The following is a 24517-nucleotide window of genomic DNA, read 5'->3' on the forward strand; positions in this document are numbered from 1 at the left end:
GCCAAGTAACATAACTTGAAACAGTCAAACTTTCTTTTAGAAAAAAATATATTAATACAAGTCTACCAGGTATAGAGACATTATAGCAAGTTTTGGTCACAGGCACCTGCCATTGAGAATATTCTTCTCCTTTCTGAAGTATGCTAGGGCTACAAGTAGTCCTCACTTAACAACCATTCAAAGTTACAATGGACTAAAAAAAGTTACTTACCATCCATTCTCAAAGCTATGACTGCACCACACTTACCTCCATGGCACCTTACTGGTGTTTTGGGCACTTGACAATCAGCTTGCATATACGACCAGGTTGTGACATCCTGCAATCATGTAACCATGACATTATTTGCTGTTTTTTGCCCATTCGGGAGAATGGATTTGCTTAACAGCCACATGGTTCACTTAAGAAGCATGTGATCACTGTGAGTTGCTTTACAACTTTAGTAAAAAGAGTTGTAACATCAAGTCAGGTCTCAACAAGCACAACAACTTACGACCAAAATTCCACATCCAACAGTGGTGATTAAGGGAGGACTCCATGTATATATGTATGTACTGTATGTATGTATGTATGTATGTATGTATGTATGTATGTATGTATTTGTTTATTTATCACATTTGTGAACCATCCATCTTCCTTAAAGTGGGACTTTGTACCTGAACCTGGAATGGAAAAGACCTCTTCATCGTTACCCACAAAGTTTGCACCCCGTCTTCAAACATTGTGGTAGCCTAGTGGTGAAGATGCTTGCCTCTCACTCAGGAGGTTGCAAGTTCAACCCTAGGTAGTGGCAGATGTTTTTCTCCTAGGGTGCAAAGAAAAAATATCTGCTGTGAACTCTTTGTGGTGTCAGGAAGGGCATCCAACCAGTAAATGCTCAGCTCCACCCCCCGACTCTCCTTCAAATTTTTTAACTGAAATTATGTTGGAAGATACACTAGATACACTGAAAGAGCTAGAGACAATTTGCTGTCCCTAGCTATCCCAGATTCTGATTCCAAATAAAATGTTCACACTGGTAAAATCATTGCCATGTTTTCTCCTTCAGGCATGTTCACATCTCAGTGGGCAAACTAATCTAGGCCCTGTGAGCCATTTTATTTAGTTCTGTGGCCATCATCTTAGCAGTTCTACCAAACAGTTGTACAGTAAATCCTACCGGTCAGTTTGGCACTGCAGTGTCTTTTTGTTGTGAATCTGTCACATTTGGCTTCTTCTTCCTTATGGATTGCACACTGAAGCTAAAAGGGCATGGAGAAAAACAGCAACAATATAGTCAATAAGAAACAGGACCTACAACAGATTGAAATGGGATAATAAGACATGAAGAACAAATCGATTAATGCTAAGAAAAATACAAACGTTCTACATCATGGACCATCCACCAATCTCAATTTTATTATCAGTTCCTTCCATGAATTTACATCTACAAAGACCATGACTTTGAATAACAAAGAATGTTCTTTCAGTTGAAAACAATGGAGAAACCAAAGCTGCTCCTCAGACTTTGCCAGACTATTTCAAGAGACATATTGTTCTGAAATACTACAGTTCTCTAGAGAGCTGGGGGTTGCGTTCATTTTTTTTTAAAGAGTAGATGATAATAATTGAAAGTTGTGCTGATTTTATACACTTTATAGAGAAGAGTGGAAGAACTAACATATTTTTTTCTCTCCCATTGCAGAAATCATTTGGCCATGAACCATACAAATCTTGCTAGTGGTTCTGCAAGTGAAAAGATTCTTTTGTATGTACTTTTTAAATAATTACAATAAAGTACTCAGCATTCTGATGATTGTCTATTCCTTACGTGATGCTTTATTTTGTTCTCATCCAAGGCTGAAGGCTTTATGAAACATCTATTTTAAAATACATCCTCCTGAATCTCATTATTTGCTGAAAGGAGGAAAAATCATTGTGAGCAAAATTCTTTACGTTTCCCCATTAGATCAACTAAATTCAATAGGGTCATAGAGCTATTCATGAAAAAATATTGACAATTTTCTATTGCTAAGCCCGTCAATAGACTGAATTTCGACAGATCTGATGTTCAGCTAAGAATGTTTGCAATATAAAAATTAAGAAAAAAAACCCTAAATGTTTATTTCTGTGTGCTTGATATGTCCATAATGTTTTTTTTCCCTCCCACTCAGTCAAGTCCAGTTCTCAAAGACTACCTCCACAAGTCCCTGCAGTTTGTTCGGCAAGACAAACCATTTCAGAAGTGGTTTTTCTTTGCTTCCTCCTAAGGCTGAGAGAAAGTGACTAGCACAAGGACATCCAGCTGGCTTTGTGTCCAGGTCAGGACTAGAACTCACAGTCTCCTGGTTTCTAGCCTGATACCTTAACCACTACACCAAACTGACTCTCATTCATACAATACAAAATTTATTCTATTAACTTCAATGCTGCTGAAAGAATGGAAGCCTACATATATATCAGCATATTCATACAAACCATCATATTTGGAAAAAATTGCTTCATTTGAATTCCAAAGATTTGATTGTTGTTGACATTGAATGCTATAAATATAATAGAATTGATCTGTCTACTTTTCCAATGGCACAATTTTCTTTTCAAATATACCCGTAATGACAATATAGGCTAAATGTGTATGATTTTGAAATCTACAGTATATAACAATTTGCCCAAATAAATACTGAACAATGCTGACAAAGTATAGGCATACTGTAAATGCATTACTTTTCTCTACGTTAATAGAATAGAATAGAATAGAATAGAATAGAATAGAATAGAATAGAATAGAATAGAATAGAATAGAATAGAATAGAATAGAATAGAATAGAATAGAATAGAATAGAAATGATTGGTCCATTAGTGGATGAAAGTGGCAAGAAGGTGACAAGCAACAGGGGAGAAAGCAGAACTATTTAACCCTTTTTTTGTATCTGTCCTTACACAAAGGGAAAAGACAGACCAACCTATCAAAAATAGTGCCATAAAAAACAGAATAGAAACACAAGTTAAGACAGGCAAGAAAATGCTAAGTGAGCACCTGTCCAGCCTAGACGAGTTCAAATCACCCCAGGGTTTACAAGATTACAATCCCATGTTATCAAGGAACTGGCAGGTGGGATCTCAGAAGCACTGAACTATATTTTTCAAAGATCCTGGAGCACTGGGGAACTACCAGAGGACTGGAAAAGAGCTCATGTAGTTCCCATCTTTAAAAAAGGAAAACAAATGGAGCCAGGAAATTACAGACCTATCAGCCTGACCTCAATACCTGGGAAGATTCTGGAAAAGATAATCAAACAACGAATCAGCGAGCACCTAGAGGCAAACAAAGTCATTACTAAAAGCCAACACGGGTTTGTCAAAAACAGATCATGCCAGACAAATCTTATTGCATTCTTTGACCAGGTGACAAAATTAGTGGATCAGAGGAATGCTGTGGATATAATTTACTTGGACTTCAGTAAGGCATTTGATAAAGTAGATCACAAACTACTACTTAATAAGATAGAAAAATGTGGGTTAGACAGCATCACCACCAGATGGATTCGTAGCTGGATGAACAGCCATACTCAGCATGTGGTCTTCAATGGAACCGCATCTACATGGAGGGAAGTGTGTAGTGGGGTTCCCCAGGGCTCTGTTCTGGGCCCAGTGCTCTTCAACATCATCATCAACGATTTGGACAAGGGGATAGATGGGGAACTCATCAAATTTGCAGACGACACCAAGCTGGCAGGAATAGCCAACATTCAGGAAGTTAGGCTTAAGATACAGGAGGATCTGGATAGACTTGAACACTGGGTGCTATCTAACAAAATGAAATTCAATGGTGAAAAAACTAAGGTTCTACATTTAGGCAAGAAAAACCAAATGTACAGTATAGGGGGTACCTTGCTCAATAGTAGTAACTGCGAGAGAGATCTTGGAGTCCTAGTGGACAATCACTTCAATATGAGCCAGCAGTGTGCTGCAGCTGCCAAAAAAGCCAACACAGTGCTAGGCTGCATTAACAGAGGGATAGAATCAAGATCACGTGAAGTATTAATACAACTTTATAATGCCTTGGTAAGGCCACACTTGGAATACTGCATCCAGTTTTGGTCACCATGATGTAAAAAAGATGTTGAGACTCTAGAAAGAGTACAGAGAAGAGCAACAAAGATGATTGGGGGACTGGAGGCTAAAACATATAAGGAACAGCTGCTGGAATTGGGTATGTCTAGTTTAATGAAGAGAAGGACGAGGGGGGACATGATAGCAGTGTTCCAATATTTCAGGGGCTGCCATAAAGAAAAGGGAGTCAAGCTATTTTCAAAAGCACTTGAGGGCAGGACAAGGAGCAACGGATGGAAACTAATCAAGGAGAGAAGCAACCTAGAACTAAGGAGAAACTTCCGGACAGTTAGAACAATTAATCAGTGGAACAACCTGCCTCCAGAAGCAGTGAGTGCTCCAACACCGGGGGTTGGGGTAGCTGACCTTCAAGGTCCCTTCCAACTTTATTATTATTATTATTATTATTATTATTATTATTATTATTATTATTATTATTATTATTATTATTATTATTATTATTTGGAACGGAATGGAACGGAACAGAACAGAACTGGAAGGGACCTTGGTGGTCTTCTTGTCCAGCCCCCTGCTCAAGCAGGAGAACCCATACCATTTCAGACAAGTGACTGTCCAGTGTCTTCTTAAAAATCTCCAGTGACGGAGTGCCCATGATTTCTGAAGGCAAGCTGTTCCACTGGTTAATTGTCCTCACTTTTAGGAAGTTTCTCCTTAATTCCAGGTTGCTTCTGTCTTTGGTCAGTTTCTGTCTTTGGTCAGTTTCCAACCATTGTTTCTTGACGTACCCTCTGGTGCTTTGGTGAATAATGTGACCCCCTCTTCTTTGTGGCATCCCCTCAAATACTGGCATACTGCTATCATGCCACCCCTATTTCTTCTTCTGTTTAGACTAGCCAAACCCAATTTTCTTTTATCCTGTTTCAAACCTCTGAAATATTGGCCACTGAAACCAAATATTGTTGGTTAATTGTTTCTAACTCTTCATGACCCAATAAATATCCTCTTGCCCTGAGTGTTGGTCAGAAAACACTTTTTTGAGTTTCTTATGGATTTATATCAGTGAGAGTTTCATCACCCTGCATGTTAATAGTTTGTCTGGATCTCTGCTAGACTTGTCCTCATGTAGCAGACATGCTTTATGCCATGGCTCCAATCCCCATCTCTGAATGTTTAGCTTTGATTTTGTTATTATTTAAAATGCTTCTCTATTTGCATTGGGTTTGCATGGCCTGTCATTTAACAATTACACTCTTTAAAAGAATCAAACATTCCTGTGAACTTCCTCCCTATAAAAATGCAGGATAAATTAAGGGCTGTTAGACATTTGACTAATTTGATCTTATACATGGCTGAATAACAAGATTCATGATGGGAATATTAGAAAAACGGGTCACACCCTTTTTCAAAGGGAATAGAACTAAAAACATTCTTGCATTTCAGAAGAGAAGACTAAAGGTTAACACAGTTTCTGCTCCAGATATTCTGATACTTGAGCTAGGAACCCAAAAATCTCTTGACTATGGAACTCAGAATCCATTAGAAGGAATGCAAGCTGCACATGGAACTAACATATTTGCAATCTGTGTCTATATCTTAGTCTTTCCAAGGTTGAGTGTTTATCAACTTTTCAACAATGCCAAGCTTAATTTCCCACCAAAATCACCATCAGCGGGCGACCAATTTCACTTGGCTTTGGCAAGATAGAGCTAGTTTTAGCTAAGAAGGAGGTGCCTGCTCTATGCTAGAGAACAACTGGACATAACATTATCATCTACATGAAAGGTTTCTTTCAAGCAACCTTTTCAGATCTATATGGAAAGAAGGAAATATACACTTATGGATTTCCCCAAGATTATTCTGAAACCTATTTGATAACCCCAAGATATTTCTTATTATTGACTAGTGATCAAGGACTTGTGGTGTGGTGTCCTTATTGAAAGTCAGTCTGATAAGAGGAAGCAAAACTTATAAAAAAACATGGTTATTATTTTACAAATATTTTACAAATAATTCAAGGCAGCGAACATATTCAACATACCTTCCACCTCTTTTTCCCCCCACAACAACAACCCTGTGAGTGAGCTGAGAGAGAATGACTGGCCCAGGGTTACCCAGCCGGCTTTCATGGCTAAGGCAGGAATTGAACTGATGGTCTCCTGTTAAGGCCTGATGCCTTAACCACTAGACCAAACTGGCTTTTAAATGCACTACATGTTTTCAATGCACTACATGTTTCTCCCAAACATCTTTGTACATCCTTTCGTACCTTTCCACTGAGCCCGGTAGTTTAGGCTAGATTTTGTCCAATTACAGCAGGCCACCCAGGCCTTTATTTGAAAGGTAAAGGCTCTCTTGAGGAGGTGTGTCTCCTGGGGACTACATGTCCATGTTGTTTTATGAATAGCAATATAAAATGATTTGCCATTGTCTTCTTTCTTGATGGCTTTCTGACTTCCCAGTTTTCTTGGTGGTTTCTCATCCAGCTATTAACAAAGTAGTTTTTCTTGAGATAAGTCAAAGTTGCTAGGTGTTGCTTCTGCTAGCTTTGTGTTCCCTGCGTATGCTATCTCAATCTTTAGATAATAAAAAAATGACATCTATAGAAACTCTAAAATCTGTAACATTCAATCAGGATTGTCCTTAGATATTAATTATCAGGCCCACTAGGTAGGCCAGGCCAGACCAAACCAGACCATCAACTCCCTGGGAAGATTAGAACTACTTCTATTCAGAGTGGCTAAAATAACATGTTCTTTCCAGTGTGGTTGTGTTAAATTTTCACATTCTTATACTCCAGTAAATCAGGGATGTATCTGCCTGAACCACTTCTGAATATTATCTCCTTTCTCAGGACTTAAAAAGTGTTTCAGCCTCCTTTGCGTAGATAGTGGTTCTTACATATTTCCAGCAAAGTCATCTTCCCTATTCTCTACATTTGTCAACCATTTTCACCTATTGTTACTGATGTATTAGTAGACACAAAATGCAAATATTTAGGAAGTATTTACTCCTCCCAACTCTGCACATAATAGCATCAAATCTAACAGCTCTACACATAACAGCATCAAATCATAAATTTTAAGCCAACTCAAAGAAAATATATTTCAATTGATCCTTTTCTTCAATTTTGATTAAAAGTGATACAATTGTCAAAGAAACACAAGAGGAGATGGATATAAAATGAAATGGAAATGAAAGAAGTCACTGGAGCTGTTGAGGATGAGTTTCATATTTTGATGTGTATTGAGTTAGTAGGCATACTTCATTAAAAATGTTGTGGCAATTTTTTATATTTAGCTAATTATCTAATTACAGGGGCTTTAGCTTTAGCCTAAAAGTTGTGCTATTCAGGTGTTGGTTTCATGTTCATATTTGACTATATTTTCTTTTTCTTTTTTTGTAAAGTAACAGTTACACAAGCACATCACTACTCAAATGGACAGTATTAATGGATCACAAATAATCATAAGTATTGAAGTGTCTCATTATCAATTGTTTCAGATTTAGTTTTTCTGTACTTTAAATTTTGTACCTGTGTTTTAGTGAACTGTTAAATGATATGAATTTGAGTGGATGAGTCATAATTTATTTCAAAAAGGAAGCAGGTGGATATTGCTAAATTATTACATCTGCTTGGAGAGAGAAAGGAGAAAATAAATATGGAGAAAGCTGGAGACTATAACAAGAAAAAATTTATCCTTCATTTGCATTCTACTTCATGCATGATCAATGGTTATTTTTAAGCACTATAGAAACATCTAAATGTATGTGTTTATCTTATCTATCATCTATCTACCCACCTATCACACCCTAATACTATATAGTATACAATATACCCCAATGATTATTTACAAAAAATCCTCAAAGAATCACCCATGTGTCAGTTTTATTCTTCTTATGCACCCTAGTGATGATATCACAGTAAATTAAACCGCACTTTCCAGTTATATCTGAACTACTTTAGGTTCTTTATTTTGTTATTATGCAGGAAATAAATAATGGTTTCCTGGTTTGGGTTCTATTTGAGGCCAACCCACCACTAAGGAGGCTTAGGGAAGACAGAAGCATGTGAGTAAACAGCTCATTCTTATGCTGATAAAACCAGGGATGATTACCTCAAGCTCATTACACCTGAACTAAGCTTAAATATTCTGCAGTGTATTAAATTCTGCCAAATCTTGGAAATAAATGCTTACATCCTTTCATCCCCAAATGAATGAAAAGCATCAGGATGTATTTAATTGTGGTTGTGCCAGTAAAAAAGAGAGAGAGAGAATATTGGAACATTTCATGTTCAACACAATAATGCAGTATATTCTGTCCCTTCAACTCATTGAGCTTTTAAATTGGATTTTTCCTTCCAATACTGCTTGACAATCTTATAATTTTTAAAAAAACACCTGCGCATACTCAATTGCACAGTTTATGCTCCCTGCGTTCCCTCTCTAAATATGTTGCTGACTTTTGCATGAATACTGCTGACTATCAGTTGCTTTAAAGAAATCTGTGATACATAAACCAATTGCAGGCAGGCGCTTGCCAACTGTGTAGCTATTTCCTTGCTTGTAGTTTTTCCGCAACAAAAGGAAAATGGACAACAAAATACCACAATTATTCTAAAGTAGGTCCTTTGGGCATGTATGCACATATCTGAGATTGGATCACAGTGACATCCATATTTAAGTGCCATTTACCACGGGAAATACTTTCCTTTTGAAAATGCCACTCCTGAGACCAGATGCACCAGATACTTGGAATTTGGAGAGCACCTGGCAATCCCTCTAACAGAAGGATTTCTCTAGTTATTTGATTTCCCAGAATGGGGGTAATTTATTTATTTATTTATTACATTTATATACCGCCCTTTCCCGAAGGACTCGGGGCGGTTTACAGGGTGATTAAAAAACCAAGATACAAAAGTTAAAAACAAATTTAAAAAAATTATATTTGTCCCTGCATAAATAAAACCCGTTAAAATAAGATTAATCCTCAGCCTGGGCCAGAGAGCTCGAAGAGCCAGGTCTTCAGGCCCCAGCGGAATGAACGGAGGTCGGGGGCAGTCCTCAGCTCCACTGGCAGCTGGTTCCAAAGGGCAGGCGCCCCCACTGAGAAGGCCCTATCCCTGGGTGTTACCCGCCGGCAATCTCTTACTGGTGGCACCCTGAGAAGACCCTCCCTGTGGGAGCGCACTGGACGAAGGGAACTTGATGCTGACAGCAGGTGTTCCCTCAGATATCCCGGACCCAAGCCATTTAGGGCTTTATAGGTCATCACCAGCACCTTGAATTTCACCCGGAGGGCAACCGGAAGCCAATACAGCTCGCAGAGCAGAGGTGTTACATGGGAGTATTGGGAAACCCCCATCACAACTCGACTAATTGAACAGAACAAGAGTGTGAATTCAAATACTTTGGAAAAGTTGGAATTTCTGCTCAGGGGAGGCTGAAAGGAAGCATGGAGGCTTTTTCATGAACTAGAAAAGGAAGTCAGGACCAGTTCTCAGGTCTCTTCTGTGTCTGATGCATGCAAACTTGCAACCCAATATGAATAAGGGCTGTTCAAAGCAGCTTTTAATTGAAGCTGATCCGGGAATCCCTTATTCACTCATTAGAACTAGTGCAATTAATGGCCCTGCTAGCATGTGTAAGTCTTACTTGTCTTCGCCAAGAGCTGTGAGATCAAGTCTCCAGGCTGTGAAACAACTGGGGTGAATCAAAGCAAGAAGGTGGTTTTAATTAAGTTTTGCACTAATCCTGTCCTTTTGGCAAACTTTACCTGGGATAGCCATTCTCTGGCTACCAAAATAGCAAAACAATGTCAGCCCATTGGCTAGGAGTCAGAGAAGAGAAACAGAAACGATGAAAGGTTTGTGCTGATTTATGAGGAAACATGAAAAGAGCGACTGGGTGTTTAGCTTGGCTGAAGGATTGCCGAGGGTGGATATGATAACTGTCTGCTGAATCCAAGAGGGTGTAAATCGCAAAAGAGCAGAGAAATTATTCACCACAGTTCAAAGAGAAGGGAAGAAATGGGACCACAACAAAATGACAAAGGTCCTTTGTGACTATATAAGCAGGAAAAAATGTCTGGGAGCTTATTTCCATCTGTCTGTAGAAACACATGTCTTCATGTGTCTGAAGCAGAGGTGTCCAACCTTGGCAACTTTAAGACTTGTGGACTTCAACTCCCAATATTCCTCAGCCAGTCATGGGAAATTCTGGGAGCTGTAGCTCACTGTCTGAGGAATTCTGGGACTTGAAGTCCATAAATCTTCAAGTTGCTAAGGTTGGATATCCCTAGTCTAAAGCATTATAAGAAAGGCAGAGAAGGCAAGCGTCTGGGCCTGAAAGGAAGGAACAGATACCACAATATCTGGTTCCTGTTTCCTACACTTCCAGCCTGCCCTAAAAGGTAATCTGCAATGTGTGCAGGAAATAATTAAATAGGATGCAGAAAATGAAAAGGCGCAGAGCAGGAAGGAAGAGACATAATCCCATTAAAATGATCTATATGCAAAACTGACTCCGTGAATAAAAAAAATATTAAAATTAATGAACATTTTTAAATGGGTCTGCTGCAAAATTCCTGCTAGGTTTCCCCCTCCCCCTTTTTTAATGCATAAGCTAAGACCGGTGGGGGAGAAGAGTAGAACTTCATCTGTTTTCAGGGTTGACAGCAAACCAGCTTGGAGCAAGAATCAAAATACCATCATTAGCAGAGTTGTTGCCTCTCTTAGTTGAAGAACCACGAAAAAACAAGGCTCCCTTTGCCATTTTCCCTGAAAGAAAGCAATTATTAATAAGGGGATGATATTGTCATATGAAGTACTCCACTCTCTCAAAACAAGAACCATATGTTGATTTATCATGAAAAGTATGTAAATACAAGCTTGGGCTGATAGAGAGCACATGTTGCCAGTCATGAAGCAACCATTTAAAATTCCAATGTGAGATTAGAAATTTCACAGAAAGCTTTAGAGAAGACGACAGCGGGACAATGCAAGGATAGTATTGGAAAGAGGGGGGGGAAGATAATTGTATTGTGGTTTTGTAGAGAAGGGATTTTTTTGCAACAGTTTTATTTATTGCAAATTATATATTATGATTATTTATATATTCCACCCTTTTTGGCAGTCAGGTGTGTTGGGACTACAACACCCAGACTGTGCAGGCAATGAATGATCCCAACAGGAGAGACTATTTGTAGCTCATGGTTGAGCAGTACTCTCCGAGCTTGGTGGTTTTCTTGCAGACATTTAATTACCAAACTAGGTAACATAATCAGTGCTCATCTGATAAGTGTTCCTTCAGCTTCAGTATTACTAACTTTCAGGTGTGGAAATGAAGATATGTTACACTGAATGATTCTGAAAGGGATCTAATGTTGCTCTTTAAAATAAATGTATTAATATATAATCAGCAATGGCCAACAGCTAAGAAGTCCTTGGAGAAAAAAGATCTCTTTTTTTTTAAGAGGAAACTATATTTGCCATTACAAATGCTTTCCCAACGGGGAATCAGAGTTTTCCGACCCTGATGAATTATGGGCAGTTTGGCCTCATTTACTGTTCTTCCCTTCAACACACCAATTTCAATTTTAACTATAACTCCCCATGATTTCCCAATTTCTCATATTGTGGTTTGATTAACTTACCAAGAACAGGATTTATTAATTAACAAGTGTGTGTCCAGAGCAGGAGGGAGCAAGGGGCAACAAAAATGGGTTCTTGTTACATCAGATCTGTGCCTTTTCTTTGTAACATAAGATCATAAGCCAAGTGTTAACACCTCAGTCAGCTGTTTGGTCCCATCTGCTGCATATTTACTCAGCCACAAAGACTGTTTATTGGCATTTTCACCCAGGTAGATGCACTTAACTAACATTTCATAAAGTCACCAAATCTTAGGCATGAAGCCATCTTCCACTGAAAGCCATGGGAAGGAATTGATGTCTGGAAGAGCAAAATTTATATTTCTTTTCACATGGCTTTTCCTGCCACACTTCTTTCTAGGGATCTTCCAAGATTGAAGTTTCCTGGCCTTTAAAGATTTAGTAGGTGGTAGAAAGAGGGATCTGGGGTCAGATCGTCTTGCAAAAGCTAGAACCTGCCTCTGATTCAGAGGGAGGATTCAGGTCATTGTCATCTTAATCATCTTTAAAATAGCTCCCATACAGCCTTACTGAATATATTTCCAAGGAGAAATGCATAGGTGTATAATTAATTGGATTAGGATGAATAGGTCTTAAAGCAGTTCCAAGATGCACCTGGGAAGGACTGTTGGACCAATAACCCAAACAGATCTGCAGTGGTTGAGGCCCACTGTGGAATGCAGGGAAAGCCAGATGTTCCCCAGATGCCTTCTCATGGAACGACACGGTCTTTGCTTTTTGTTAAATATAAGCACTTCCAGTTAAGCCACATCCGTGCTCATATGAAAGACTAATGTTTTCTAATTTACTCATACATTTCATTTCTAATGAAATTTCCTTTCCTTTGAGTTGCAGACCCTTTCCTAGACTCAGGAGTTAAATATAGGATGAGTAATTAAATGTATGATGTCTGTCATATTTTTCTTTAAAAAAACACACCAAACCCAGAAGATTAAACTGATTTGCATGTGCACTTTTAACATTTGGCTCCTGCCACAAACTGCATAACTTGTTTTGTTTTTACATTCAAGAATTGTTTGTGTGAGAAAGACTTGGAAGAGAAGAAGACTCAGAATTGATAAAATACAGTCAAAACTGCAGAGGATGATGGTAAAAGTTCATGACACAATATCTAAAACCATCTGCTGACTTCATTAAGGCAAACAGCTTAATGAATCTATGCAGGTAGGATATTTCACCACCACAAAAAAGGAGCCCTCTTTTCATGTCTGTCTGCAACTTAGGACAGCGAGCTTGGTCTAGTGGTTAAGACACCCAGACTAGAAAGCTAGACGACGTGAGTTCTAGTCCCAGCCATGAAACCCAGCTGGGTGATATTGCAAGTCAACTCACCTTCCGGGAAAGCTGTTGTGGAGAAAATAGGAGGAGGAAGGAATACTAGATATGTTCACCAATTTGGTGGGATAAATAAAATAAAATAATAAAATAAAATAAAATAAACAGATGGCTAGAGACACAGAGCAGCTCTCAGTGGAAGATTGCATGGGGTTTGAGGACAGATAATAACTGCATTTTCAGGAAGACTGATCTCTTGTTAGGCAGAGAGAGGCCTCTGAGAGCTGCTGGAGCTTGGCAATGACGGAAGGGGACAAGGAAGTTCTCAAGCTTAGACTTTTAGAAGAAAATGGGAAAAGTAGATGTACTTAACCTCTGTTTTTAAAAATGGGCAAAAATAATCATGTTTTCAACAAATGGCGATTTGCTACCGAATATTGATGGTTCCAAAGATGCTTTTTCCAAAAGGCAACTGGACTTTCTTGTTTTTTTTTCCTTTGAAAATGTTTCGCTTCTCATCCAGTTCAGAACTGAAGAAGCTTCCTGGATTAGAAGTGAAATGTTTTCACAGAAAAAAAAAATCCAAAGAACCCCTCCCATTGCCTTTTGGAAAAAACACCTCTGGGACAACCATGACCTGGATGATTGAGAATCTCCATAGACTTGAATTTTGATAGCATAATGTTGAAATGTTCTCCTCTCAATATTATGCTATCAAAATTCAAGTCTAAGGAGATGCAGATGTTTCTCTCCTAGGGCTCAAAGAAAAAAAATATCTGCTGCGAACTCCGTGTGGTGTAGGGAAGGGCATTTGAACAGCAAAAGCTCAGCTCCATCCAGTTGCTCCAACTCTACCCCAGGTTAAGGGATGATAGGGTCATAAAAAGGGGAGTTTTAACGTTGAGAGGTTCTGGGAATCCTAGATTGCCCACACATTCATAGGAGTTGCTTAGTCTTGGGCCATTTGGGAGAGACTGCCCATTAAAAATACTATGCTTGAAGTGGCCATCGACACAGAGCTTTGTAATGTTTGTAAAACCCGTAATTTGATATTGCAACCTTTGATTCACCATGCATCAGTAAACCCCACTCCGACTCACTAACATGAGTTTCTCTGCTCCTAGCCAGCCCTGTGGTCTCTGTCTTATTTCTACAGACCTTCAAAACAGACCCATCAGTCTATTTACAAAAATGGCTTACTATAAATTTAACAGTACTGCAGTTCTCAGCATGAATTGTTCTGGCCTTCTGGTATCTTTTTCGCATTGCATGGTTGCTGCTTTTTAAGAACTTTTTGCTTTGAAGAACATAAGAAATAGCCATGGGAAGAGAATTATAGGTTTGTGTTTTCAAATTAGAACAGAGATTAATGACAACACTCTTTTAATTTCAGCAAGCACAGCAGTGTGACTAAAATATGGTTCCATATGGCCTACAGCAGCAGCACCTCAGAAGGTGCCTTCAGATCTTATTAGGGAGATTAAATCAAGTCTATTGGCCACTCTTGAAAGAGAGACTTTCGGAGGACTCTGTTTTTGAAAGGACTTTTTATTTTACATTGTGGACTCCATATTACATCTTAGATTCATGATCTGGTCTTTGATTAAGCAATAAAATTCAGATACATCAAGGGGACGATTCAAAGAATTAATATCACCAGAGGCTGTAAACTGTATAACTGCCTTTCAATTGCTTGGGCAAGAAAATATTGATCCATAATATGAGTTTTACGGCATTGAGAATTATTATCATTTGAATAAAATATTAAATTTAGTGATGGTAGCAACTTAAAACAAAGGAAGGAGATGGTACTTTCTGACGATACAAGGAACTTACTAAGAGGGGCTCCAAAGTTAGTTTCCCCCCCCCCAAATGACACCCTCCAAATGTTTTAGATTTTATGTCCTCAAAGTGGGGAAGCTGTAGTCTGCTGTATCTGGAGGATATTACAATTAGGAAAATTGTGCAATGGAATTAAGAGTAGAGACTGACATCTGGTTAAAATGGAAACGACATAAACTGCGATTCTCACTCTCTTTAGCTTTAGAGAATACCTCTTAGGTTGGACTACTTGCTTATTACGTAGATTGATAAGCAAAATTATCTGTTTTCTTTTTAATTACATTTTGGATGCTAGTGGAGGAATAATGATTTCGGATAACAAGAACTATTTTTATCCCATTCCACAGCTCATCTATTGAGAGAAAATGTCACCTGCAGGCAAATTTCTAAGCAATAGCTATAAAGAAAGTTGATAGAGTTTACACTTCTGATATCTACAGCAGTGTTGTTGCTTCTGATCAAGAGAAAACATTATTCCAACTCAAGATTCTATCAACATCCCTGAGACCTTTTTTTTTAATGTAGCTTGTGATGCCTTGAAATCTCTTACTTGGGCTTTGGCAAAAGTCAAGGCCAACATGCAGAAGATGGATTTGTTGATCAGATTTCTGAGATGGAGACTAATCAATTAAAGAACATACATTTAAAATTCACTAAAAAATATATCTATGGAGATTCTCAGTCATCCAGGTCGTGGTTCTCCAAAGGTGTTTTTTTTTTTCTTCAAAAGGCAAATGGACTTTGTTTTTCCTTGAAGACATTTTCATCCAAGAAGATTCTTCAGTTCAGAACTGTCTTCAAGGAATATAAATCCTTCCATTCCCCACCATCCAGTCAGAGCTGAAGAAGCTTCTTGGATGAGAAGCGAAATGTCTTCAAAGAAAAACAAGAAAGTCCAGTGGCCTCTTGAAAAAGCACCTTTGGGACAACCATGACCTGGGTGACTGAGAATCTCCGTAGATTTAGCTTTAGATGAAAAAGTGTAACAATTTTTGTAAAAAAATCAAATGCTTGATTTGACTGCACTATATTAAATGCACTGTTATTGGAACTACAGGCAATCCTTGACTTAAGTTTACAATTGAGCCCCAAATTTCCAATGCTAAGCAAGGTGGTAGTTAAGTCAGTTTTGCCTTATTTTATGACCTTTTTTCCATAGTTATTAAGCAAATCATTGCAGCTGTTAAGTGAATCATGTGGGCGCTAAGTGAATCTGGATTCCCCCATTGACTTTGTTTGTTGGAAGCCAGCTGGGATGGTTACAACTGGTGATCACATGACCCTGGAACACTACAAACGTCATAAATATATGCCTGTTGTAAATGTGAAAACCAGTCATAAATTACCTTTTTCAGTGCTGTTGTAACTTCAAAAGGTTACTGAATATATTTTACATTTATAAAAACAGAAGGTTGCTAGCTCATATGGTTTTCCTCTAGACTGTAATAAGATAACTAATAGATATTTTTGCTCCTATGTTTTTGGAACTGTCTAATACCATTTTTATAAATAGATTTTTTTCCCCTTTTCATTTTGTGAAATTAGCATATCAGTAAAATTGAACGCAAGTAAAGATTGGGCAGTTCCCATCTGCTTTCTTTTCTAAATAGGGATGCTGAGTAACACTTGAAAGCAATTCTGGAAAACAATAATACTCTTGATAATTCATTTCTAAAAGGCTGACAGACTTTAGATAATATGAGATTGTTCACTGGTGTTATAGAGATACAGTCAGAGAAACTTGAATTGGCACTGGTGATTTCATGGGATGTAGAAAAAGTCTTTGACATGGTGCAGGTTAAATTTTTGGAAAATTTTGTGTTGGAAAATAAAGGATTCTCTGGATGGTTATGAAGGGTTGTGCATTGATTTTTTTAGTGCTGGAAATATAATATATAATGAGGTAACTTTTATCCATGCAATTTGGCTTTTTTGTTTTGGTTTACTATTCGTATTATTGTAAATAAGATTTAGGAAGAAAAATCAAGTTCAACGTTGTTAATATTAAATTATACAATGGAAACCTAAAATGTGTGGATTTGTAAAGAATTTTAGATTTCACGAGATTGGGGTTTAGCTAAAGGGATAATTTACATTGTTGGAAAAAAGTATTACCCCAGACTAAAATTATGGATTGAATATGTTCACTGTCAGCTTTAGTGACAGCTTTAGTGACCCTGTAGTGATATTTTGGAAAAAGTGGTCAATGTAATTCTTTGTGGGCAATATTCAATCCTTTGTTTAAAATCTGAGTCAGTTGTATATATCTCTGTCTCTGTCTTAATCTCTATCTCTATCAATTCTTTCTCTGTCTCTATCATCTCTGCCTCTATCACCTCCATCTCTATCAACTCTATATCTGTCTCTATCAACTGTCTCTATCTCATCTCCATCTCCATCATTTCTATCATTTCTGTCTCTATCCTCCATCTCACTCTTTATCTATCTCTATCAACTCTATATCTCTATCATCTCTACCTCTATCATATTTCTCTGTCTCTAACTCTATCTTTATCTCTATTATCTCTATCTCAATCGATCGATCGATTGATCTAGCTATTCATCTATCATCATTTTCCTTTATTTTAGTTTGGGTTTGAAAAATCTATATTATTTTTGTGCTTTATTATAGATATTTTTTCATTTTGAAAGGAAGGAAGGAAGGAAGGAAGGAAGGAAGGAAGGAAGGAAGGAAGGAAGGAAGGAAGGAAGGAAGGATAGATTCCATGACCAACTTAGCTAGAACTGAAATAAATTATTAGAGCAAATCTCATTTTGGAGCCCTATAAAAAATGGCAGGAATGGAACTTTGCTTTAAACAACAGCAAATCCCTCGGGAATTGTTCACTATTTCAAATAGTCAATTGTAGCAAAATATGAATTCTTAACTAGTTATACCAGGGGTAGGCAACCTTGGCTCTTTTATGACTTGTGGACTTCAACTCCCAGAATTCCTGAGCCAGAGTTGAAGTCCACAAGTCATAAAAGAGCCAAGGTTGCCTACCCCTGAGTTATACCAAGGATCCAAGAAAACTTTTTTTGTGGCAGCTTTTTAAAGTCAAATATTCTGTAATTGCTCTACTGGATCTTTCAACTTTCTATTTTAGAAATAGTCTTCTAAATATTTTTCTCAGCTCTCAAACCACAATGGAGATGATAGTAAAGTGTTTTTTCCCCACAGTCCAGCATTTTGATAAGAGACTTTGAAAAACTTGATGATGCTCCATAGCTATATATTTGAGCCCAAACATGGTTATTGCTTTGGAGACCACAGCTGCAAGAGCCATCACATTCCTACTGCTGCCTGTACCACACAATTATTTTCCAAATACTGATAGTTTTTTAGTGTTTATGGGTCTTTCAGAAAATAACTGTTCTCCTAAACATATCCTCAATATGATTACTCCCCATTCAGCACAAAAAAATATATATCAAAGTCAACCATCTCAAATCCCCTGCAGATATGCTGGCATTTCAGCTTCCTGAACTGACAGCAAGAATTCTGGAATTTCAAGTCCCAACTTCAAGGCTAAACGTGGAGAAAATAAGCCTAGCCCTTTCCAAATCTTCAAACACAATAGTAAAGTATACACTTTGTCTTCGTAAAAAGCGTCTGCACCATATGCCTACTAGCTAAAGATTCTTTCACAGCCCTTCTTCTCCACTTTCCTCCTTGAAGGCATTTTTATTAAAATGCGGGAACTGTCTGTTTCTACAACAGAGAACTTTTGCCTGTGCTAGAGAAAGGAAGATGTGTGGAGGTTGGATGAGGAGCAGAATGGCTGCCGTGGAAATGATTGTGTGCTCTTGTTCATCATTCTTCTTAGCTGTTACCCAGAATATTTTCCTTCCAAGGCTATTTGAAGCCTGGAATGCTGTAACATCAACTACAACTTTAACAGGAGAAAGAGTCTCAGTTCCTTTCTTCCCTAGCCCTGTTTGCTCAAAGGATGGTCTCACTTTGCTGTTTTTTAGTCTAACACTTTGCAACCTCATGGACCACAGCATGCCAGGCTTCCCTGGTTTCCAGTGTCTCCTGGAGTTCATCAAGTTCAAGTTCATTGCATCAATTACTAACTAACCATCTATGTCCTCTGCCATCCCTTTTTCCATCTTCCCCAATACCAGCATCTTTTCCAACAGGTCCCCTCTTCTCATTAGGTGGCCAAAGTATTTGAGCTTCAAGTTCAGTATCTGTCCTTCCAAGGAGCAGTCAGGGTTGATTTCCTTTAGAACTGACTGATTGGATCTCCTTGGAGTCCAAGGGACTCTCAAGAGTCTTCTCCAACACCACAATTCAAAAGCATCAATTCTTGGGTGCTCAGCCTTCCTTATGGTCCATCTCTCACAGCCATATATATCACTACTGGAAAAACCATCATTTTTTCAGCCTTAGGGCTGCAGAGGTGGCTACAAGAAGGGGAGAGGAGGAGTGGTAGCAAGAGATGACCCCTGGGTAGAGGTCTTCAACTTCCTAAACCAGTGATTCTCCATGTTATGTACTGACCTTTTGGGGGTTTAATCACATGTGCTGCTGGAGAACTAACGGTTCTCCAGCAACCCAGACAGGATGTCTCCAGTCCTGGCAGCAGTTAACGTGGTGGGAATAATGGGTTCAATCTGATTGGTTGTTCAGAGCATGTGGACTATATATATTGTGCAACGTTACCCCAAAGCCCCAGTACAGTACAGGTTCAGTTACAATAAAGCTATGATTCTTCTGTACTCATCTGCCTGGCGTCTTTCCTGCTCTTCAGAACCCACAACACAACACTCCACTTCTAGTGACCAGGTGTCCAGATCGTGTCCTGGCTTTAAGGCAAGACCGCTATTGTTGAATCTTGAAAACCTGAAACTGTTTCTCTCGCTTCCGCCTTATATAAATAGAATCAAGATGGGGGGGCCTCAAGTTTCTTTCTCACCACTTTCTCACTTACAGGGCTAAATGCTTATCTCACTATTCTGGCATTCTATTTTCAAGGTTTCCCCCATGTTTTTCTACACCATACATATACACTTCCCTGCTTTCTCTCCCTCCCCCAACCCCCATTCTTAAAGCACCCACCAAAGGTGGTGAGCAGCATCTTTCTAGCTTTATTGTCAAAGTTAGAGAAGAATCTTTAGAAGGATGCCGTGGTTGTACCTGGAGTCTTGTTTTCTCAGAATGCTCTGTACTCCAGGTGAGGGGAGTAAAAACAGCTGAGATGGGATGTAGCTTTGTGTATTCCACCCACCTGAAGGCTGTTAAGTAAAAAAAAGAGAGAGAGAGAGAGATTATTACACACTTCAGCATAAATATTGCATTTCCTCACATACAGATCATTTGGAAAGACTCTTCCTGATGGATGGTCTGGAGCAACATTTCAGCACTCAACTCATGCATCTGTCTAGATATTTAATTCTGCATCGTTGCTTAGCTCTTTTGCTATCAGCCTTTCCGAAAAGATCTCGCTTTGAGGAATATTCACTTCTCTGTGAAGAGGATCCAACTTGTTTTTTGTTTGCTTGTTTGTTCAAAAATCTAAAAAAAAGTCATCTGACATATCCTAATCCTTTCTCAATTTGCAGAATGGTGATGGATACATCCGTAGAGCATAAATGCACAGTTGTGCAAGGCAGAGGGACAATCAAAGAGATCCAGAGCAAGCTTGTTGTATCTCCTTGCCCCGTCAAGTATTTTATAATAGTGTTAGAACATTGAAAAATCATATCCACAAACTGGGAGAGGTTAAGATGACTTATGAGTCTATTAAAACATCATTTTTCTCTTCATGCTTGGAATTGTAAGGGGATCAGAAGGGAGAATTCAGGGCAGCAGAGAGAATTAGCTAGGCTGCTGGCTTAATATTTTAGATCATCTGTGTTTCTTATCAAATGTGCTACCTAAAAGAATTGGTTAGAGGCTTTGATCTGACTTTAAATACCCCCAAACATCAGAAGCTGGAGGCATTTTAATCTGATTTTACTGGGGCTGGTGGGATGGGTTTAAGAGAAACAGAATCTAAAATGAACTTCCCATTTTCCCATCAATCCTTGAGGTTTTTTTGATGCACCCCTGATCTCTAAAGTTGAGGGTGGGACAGAGGAATAGTCACAGGTGGTTCGCATCTGGATGACATAGAGACTACAACATCTTGGAAGCATGCAGTAACCAAGCTTGTTATTGGATGCAGAAGAGCTTTTGAAAGTTCAGTCACATCTGCTTGTCTTTTATGTTGGTGGCTATGCCCTTGTGCTTAATTGTTTTATAAAGCAATTACCCAGAAAATTAACCTTTCACGTGTATCCTGGCAGTTCTTTCAGTCACTGAAATGAGAAAATATGAAAGCGTCCTGTACAATGGTGGGCATATATGTCCATGTATGCTAGGTTTTAATAGGTTGGTGGAAATGCCGAGCATTAGAAAAGCAGCCGTATGTAAATTATTTTGAAAAAAGGAAGCCAATTGCAGCAAAGGAAACAGGAGACCCCGTAGAGGTTAACAGCCATGCTGGCATCAACATTCAGCATCCTCACAAAGGACACTGCTAATGCTGGTTGCTGCCTCACTTTCTCTGCTAGGCAACAAAAACAGAAGGCTCTCATCATTGTAATTCTTCACAATGTCCCCAACGTAGTGTTATGTCAAGGCTTCCTGGGCAGTTGATAGCAAATAGCCTCCAATGCTTGCTCTTGTCATCTAAAATAAAACTGATGCTGGGGAGGGGCAGTAAGTAGTAAAGAAGTAAAGTAGTAAGAAGTAAACCCATTAGACCAGACATGTCAAACACAAGGCCCGAGGGCCAGATCCGGCCCGCGAAGTGGTTTCATGTGGCCCGCGAAGCCATCCTGGCAACAGTGAGGGAACGGCCCCCACTGCCTTGGCCCTGGCCCAGAGACCCTCCTCCTGCCAGAGACCCTCAGATCTGTCCCACTCCTGCCCAGGCCCCCATAGGCACCCTTGATGCGAACGATGTAGAGCTGGCCACGCCCACCCAGTAGGCCATACGCACTCTAGCCATGCCCACCCAGTAGGCCACACCGGCCCTGGCCATACCCACCCGGCCCCCTGAGGGCAACCGCAATGCTGATGCGGCCCTCAATGAAATTGAGTTTGATACCCCTGCATTAGACCATGGGTGTCAAATTGCAAGCCTGCGGGCTGGATGTGTCATACGGAAGCCGCACCCATCCCATTGCCGGCAATGGCAAAACCGTCCCGATACATTGCACGACGTCATGTGACGTCGCGAGTTTGACATGTCTGCATTAGACTCGGAGCTTTGCTTAACTCTGTCTCAAGAGATGATGTTTTTCATCTGTGTGAACCAGATCGGGACTGCAAAAATGCTGAGCACCACTAGGTGGTACTAAGGAGATACAGAAAAGTCAGGTCTTTTGTTGCTGGCCTCTAGTGATCACTCAGGTTTCTGCAGCCCAGGTATGGTCACCTGCATAGATACTGTAGGGCTAGATCAGAGACTGAAGCAGACTGGAAATTTGTTAAAACTATGTTAATTCCATTTTTAAAAAAGAAAGTCATTTCTTTACACACAGTTCCATACAGCCAGACGTTGATGGGCCTTCCTCAATCTGAATCCATCCAGATGTGTTAGAAGTACAACTTCCAAGATTCCCAAAAGTCCTGCCAGTGACTGGGAAAGTAGGGAATTGCAGTTCCAACATTTATTTATTTATTTGTTGTTTGTTTGTTTGTTTGTTTGTTTGTTTATTGAGTTTATATACCGCCCTATTCCCGTAGGACTCAGGGCGATTTACAAGGCAATTAAAACATAAAATACAAAAATTAAAATCAGTTAAAACAATTAATTAAATTTAAGCCCTAAAAATTAAAATCTAAAATCCAATTAAAAATTAAAAACCCCTCAGTCTGGGCCAGAAAACTCAAAGAGCCAGGTTTTCAGGTCCCGGCGAAATGAACGAAGGTCGGGGGCCATCCTAAGTTCTGTGGGTAGTTGATTCCATAGGGCCGGCGCAGCCACAGAGAACGCCCTCCCCCTGGGAATAACCCGCCAGCATTCCTTAACCGGCGGTACCCTGAGAAGGCCCTCCCTGTGGGAGCGCACAGGTTGATGGGAGGTTGATGCCGGCAGCAGGTGTTCCCTTAGAGAGTGCGGACCCAAGCCATTTAGGGCTTTATAGGTCATCACCAGCACCTTGAATCTCACCCAAAGGGCAACTGGAAGCCAATGCAGCTCACGGAGAAGAGGTGTTACACAGGAGTATCGGGAAGCTCCCATAACAACTCGCGCGGCTGCATTCTGCACCAGTTGAAGCCTCCGAGTGGTCCTCAAGGGTAGCCCCACGTAGAGAGCATTGCAGTAGTCTAACCGGGAGATCACGAGCGCATGAGTGACTGTGCGTAGGGCATCTCAGTCCAGATAGGGCCGCAACTGGCGCACCAGGCGAACCTGGGCAAAAGCCCCCCTAGTCACGGCTCCTATATGATCTTCAAAACTGAGCCGTGAATCCAGGAGGATGCCCAAGTTGCGAGCCCTATCGACGGGGGGGGGGTAACACCTCACCCCCCCATCATTAATGATGGAAAAAGCTGGTCAGTCCGAGATGCCGGTATGCACAGCCACTCAGTCTTGGCAGGATTTCTGGATGGACCATGCTGAGAAGGCTGCAGTGGAGCTGGTAATACATATATATAGAGAGACAGAGCAACAGAGAGGCAGAGAGAGATATATAAAAATAATATACATTGTATGTATACATGTATTTGCATACAATATATATATATATATATATATATATGCATGCCTATATTTACATTCACCTAAAGGTAAACTGAGAATCAAAGTTTTCCTAAGAGGAAATAAGGGTAACCAAAAATTCCAGGAGCAATTGTGTTCCTTCATCCTTTTTTTTATCTGAATTCAAGAGTGATTAGGACTGAAGATCTTTTAACTCTATAGATTTGATATTTTTTTATCATTAATCTTCTCTGATGCCTTTGGGGAAAACAAGTTGGATATAAATTATTAGAATAAAGAAGTAAATGTAATACATTATTCTTTTATTTGCTGTCATATTTTGTCCAATATAACCTAGGTTATTACAAATAAGGCATTTCTTTAATTAAGAACACTTTCTATGCCCTGACTCAGCTGCCTTGTGGTTTTAAAGGAGGAAATAATGAGACTGTTATTGGCTTGCAAACATTGCATTTCTCCAGGTAGTTCAACTCTTCTGCCTAAGGGCCACCTCTAATTATTCCTTGCAGATATTTCAGAATGCTCACCTGTAACTGTTGCACCTTGGGCATTTCACCCAAAACAAACAAATGCAAGCATATTTAAAGATCCAGTCATTCACTTGGTGCCAAGAGCTCCTTTAGAAACAAGATTATATGGGGTATTTTTCGATTTATAATTTCCAAATTCTTCTATTAATATGTTTCAATGACTGAGGTGGGTTTGAGTCTTCTTTCTAAGACAATCTTATTAAAATATGGACATGGCAGTTTTTAACTTGACCTGTTTTCTGTTTTAAAAAATGGCCATGGCCTGCATCACTGTAAATAGTTAAATAGTTGAGTGTACTGAGGTAATCTTATAGGTGAGAAACAGATCATGGTTAACTGAGATGCATTTATGGGGCCTGCTCTCAAAAGGAATTCAGGAATCCCTCTAGGCCAGGGGTGGGCAACTTTGGCCCCTTTATTACCTATGG

The 24517-nt window shown here is 39.3% G+C and overlaps 1 long non-coding RNA gene across 1 annotated transcript; it reads right to left on the minus strand.

The window, feature by feature from the left end:
* Nucleotides 1-758: 758 nt before the first annotated feature.
* LOC310634665 lies at nt 759-20006 on the minus strand. The gene is made up of 3 exons (XR_014491293.1): nt 19983-20006; nt 1158-1239; nt 759-803 (listed from the first exon to the last, which is right to left on the minus strand). It is a non-coding gene; the product is annotated as an uncharacterized lncRNA (long non-coding RNA).
* Between the last annotated feature and the right edge of the window lie 4511 nt (nt 20007-24517).

Source organism: Vipera ursinii (assembly GCF_947247035.1).
Source record: "Vipera ursinii genome assembly, chromosome: 2".
Taxonomy (NCBI): Eukaryota; Metazoa; Chordata; class Lepidosauria; order Squamata; family Viperidae; genus Vipera; species Vipera ursinii.